Source organism: Nothobranchius furzeri, chromosome 2 (assembly GCF_043380555.1).
Source record: "Nothobranchius furzeri strain GRZ-AD chromosome 2, NfurGRZ-RIMD1, whole genome shotgun sequence".
In the NCBI taxonomy this organism is placed as follows: Eukaryota; Metazoa; Chordata; class Actinopteri; order Cyprinodontiformes; family Nothobranchiidae; genus Nothobranchius; species Nothobranchius furzeri.
This window is the reverse complement of record NC_091742.1, coordinates 82,333,427-82,337,735: the sequence shown is the minus strand read 5'-3', so window position 1 is coordinate 82,337,735 and position 4,309 is coordinate 82,333,427.

The window sequence follows — 4,309 nt, the reverse complement described above, 5'->3', positions numbered from 1 at the left end:
GTTGAGCTAAAAAAACAGAGAGATGTCATAGACTGTGGATGACAAAATCAGATAAGCACTAAAAGTTGCACTTTGCGACATCTGAAAACTTTAACATACAAGCTGTTGTTGGCCAGGGTGCGGTACAAAACACCACGATGAACGGCTGGCCAAAATGTTCTCAGGCTTTGTCAGAGCTTCGCACAGTGGTCCACACAGGTCAGGAAAAGTTGCATCTGTTGACCTTCTATTGGCTTTCTTGTTGTCAACTCCTTCCTGAGAATCTGTAGGGACTTTAACAGGTTTCAGACAAAACACTGCATAGAATGCATATTAAATGCACACAAATGCAAGAAAAATAAGCACTGTTTACAGACGGAAATTCATTTGAAACAGCAGACAAGTTCGTTTACGAGCCCGCAACTACAACAAGATAATGAATGCAAGATTATTATTTCACCTATATATGACAATCACTATTCAAAATAAGAAATTTTACCAGTGTCACCAGACATTGAAGGTGCTGGGTTCAACACCGTTTCTGTGGTTTCTCTGGGTTTATTGCACACCTGTGGGGCTAGGTCAGGGCCGGCTTTGGTGACAGGCGACACAGGCGGTCGCCTGGGGGCCATCTGATAATAGGGTGCAAAATTAAAAAAAAAGTTTATTAAATTTATGTTTGTTATATGAAATGCACTCTCTACATACTCAAAATTCCCCTCTGAAATGACAAGAAATTAAAACATCAATATTTAAATTCTAAGCATGACGAGCACCCGCTTGGGCCACCGCTCTGATGCATTTGGCCGTTAAGGGGGCCGTAGATCACGTGCGTGGGCAGCGCTGTAGAAGGACATCCTGTTGTCGTCGCGTTTAAACTTTTGATATTTTACGATGAAAAGAACACCTAAGCCATCGGGGTCAGCATTCCGAAAGCGAAGGAAGGAGGAAGAAAAAAGACGGGCCCAAAGCAGAGGTATGTAGACTTTATAAATTTGGCAAAGGAACTTTTTGCGTTACCATTGTAGCTAACTGCCTCTCCTGCCACACACGGTCCACGGACGGACCCTCGCTAGCTGTTTACATACACAATACAGTATCTCGTAACTTTAACCAATTAATTTTACTTTTGAATCGTCGTGTCCAGATGCTATGAGACAATATCTGCAGCCACGACAGGCACCTGTTGACACCAGCGGGGGCGGGACTGTCTTCTACACCTGTTGAGTCTCACTGTGAAGATGAAGAATGTAAGATTTTTTACTGGTTTTTGGAGTATGATTGCAGCCTTTTTATGAACTTCCATTCAAGTTGTAAGTATGCATACAATATGAATTTAATATTTTCATATCAGAAGAACGTTAGGTGTGTGTGTAGCAAAATTTCAACTTTGTCCGACGCATCGGGCGGGCGGCACCGCCGCGGCCGTGGCGGGGACTCCCCAGCTGACCGGCGGCAGCAGGGGAGTCCCCGCTGCTCGCTGGTCCCGCGCCGGTGTTTCCTTGTTTAATAAATGAAATCCTCAGAGTGCCTCAGATCACTGGTTCTTCTTCCTCATATTCTACAATTTATTTGATGCTGAAGAGCACGTGAGAGTGAGACATACGTTTTTTCAAATATTCCCCATGGATGCGCTCACTTCCACCTGTTTTTGATAATTTTATTCATGTTTTCACAAAACTGATTAAAAAAAGATCAATAAAATAAAAAGTCCAGTAACATTAAAAATAATGAAAAGCATCACTGCACATGGCTGAGGAAAATTGAATGTGAAAGTGGCACTGTTCTTAATTCATGCATCAGAGGGTTAAGTTGCTTTGTGTGTGTGTGTGTGTGTGTGTGTGTGTGTGTGTGTGTGTGTGTGTGTGTGTGTGTGTGTGTGTGTGTGTGTGTGTGTGTGTGTGTGTGTGTGTGTGTGTGTGTTGTAGCGAAGATGTTCCTACATTTAATTAGAAACCATAAAATGTGAAATATCACAAAGTATGAAATATCACCTTAATGGATCTTGAAGTAAATGTAATCACAAGATTTGATCTTTTTATTGCAGGGATTGAGCAACACTTCGTATTAACTTCAAGAAAAGAGAGTGAGTCAAGTTTTAAAAGTTTAAATATTTATTACTAAACAAATTAAAACTAGACTAACTTCAACACTAGCTATATGGTGTAACTGAGGTGAGGTAAGACTGAGAATGGTGTATGTGTGAATATTTCAGAACCAGCAGATCCGGTGTGTGTTTATTTTCTCTCAGAAGAAGAACCCAACACCAACAGGCTCAGTGCTCCAATCCAGCAGCCTGAAGAGACACCATCATCAGCTTCAACAGATGTCTGTGAACATGTAGGAGCTGCTGGCCCCATAGATCCTGCTGACTGGCCACAGCAGTTGAACAAAATGGGAAGTAGAACTTTCTTTATGATGACACTGATGTTTGAGTTTTGCTTTTGATTGCACAGTTTAATGCTGCTGTTTATTTTGCACCCCCCCCCCCCCCCACATGACATTTGCACAACATTTTGAGTTGTTGGTTACTGTAATATTCTCAGGATACTTATCTTTCAAGCTTACATTTATTCTTCAGGCTGCTGACTTTAAAGAGTTGCTGTGTGAATATTTAAAATAAAAATTAGTAACTAAGGAACAACTGTGGAGTTGCTTTTTCCAATGTGTGGTGGGTGGGTGGACTTGGGTTTGGGTGAGAGGTGTGCAGGCGGGGGGGGGGCAAATGGGCAGTCTCGCCTTGGGCACCAAATTACCTACAGCCGGCCCTGGGCTAGGTACACAAAGAAAGCAATACAAACACACAGATAGGAACAAATCTAACATGTGACCAATGGTAGCATTCTGGTCATGAGACAATGCATGTACTTACCTACGACAGCTTCACCCAGTGCCGACAATGAGATATTGATCTTTCCAAGTCGACCATGTCTTAGCTGCCTCTCCAGAAGTTTCTTGTTGGTGACAGTGTTATAATGATGAGTCATATTTCATGTGTGGATGGACTCATGTTACTTAAAAAGTAATTGCTTTTCCTCATGTTTGCAAAGAACTGTTCAACAACTTGACTGTTCAGCCAGCCTTTTAGCTCCGGGACAAGTTGAATTCTGCGTAATATGTCCTTGGGATCTTTTGTATTTCCCTCATGAAATCTGTCATACAGGACATAATGGTCAGATGATCCAGTGACAGGATGAGGATTTTCAGAAAATGGCATGTTTTTAATTACAATCTAAATTACTTTAAAACACTGAATGACTTTCAATAAGTTTTTGCCATCACTCACTTGGAAAAAACCCCACGGCTTATCATTTCCAGGTGAACAGAGTTCCAAAAACCTTCAATGTCATGTTCACCATTGAAGTCTTGCGGGGCTTTGAGGTCACTCACTATAATAAATTGACTCATAAGAACATGCACATAATGTACACAATGAACTATGAACACAAATGTACTTTAAACTTACCTGCTAACTTGAACACCCCTTTTCTGTGTAAGTCCATAACTACCACAGGGGGGTGAAACCCACAGTTCATGCAGGAGTACATGTAGTCTGTGTCAGTCAAAGCCTCAAAATGACAATAAGCATGAAAAATGGTATCCCTAGAAGGAAACTTCACTCTTATTAAGCCCTCCAATGAGTCAATGACCCTTGAAGCGGATACATGGTTCTGTAATATGACAATAGGGAGAAGAAGACTATGATTACAGATATTTAAATTTGGGCACCAACATATCATAATGACACAAACACATATTTAAAGCAATCTTCAGATGAGTACATTTTATTTTGTGATCCTCACCTGCAGATTTTCTCTCAGAAAAAGGCAGAGTTCAAGAGACAAAACAACGTGGTTGTCAAAGTTGTGAAGCCCATCTGTCCACTCCTGGTATCTGCAGACCATGTGGCACTGAGGACACAATCTATGGTGTGTTGAAACATCTGTTAAAGACAAATCACGTTAATGTCAAATCATAAGTATAGGAACAAGTATAACTGATTATTTCACACTGATGTTTAATCTTATTCATTAAAACTTACTCTCAATCACTCCCATCATGCTGACAATCCTTAGCCTGGCAAGCCAGACTAAATAAATGTATTATTTAGTATTTAGCCGTCAATAATGTATTATTGACGGCTCTCGGTTGTGGGGCGGGTTCTACCATTATCTTTCAGTTGATCTCCACACTCCACTGGACAATGAATGTGACATACTCTTGTTTCACTCTGTTGCATCATCCCACCCACCAGGCATTTAGAGTGCCCTGATTGGCCCACAAAGCGGATAAAGCTCTGTGATTTGTTCACTAAGCAGATAGAGCACTA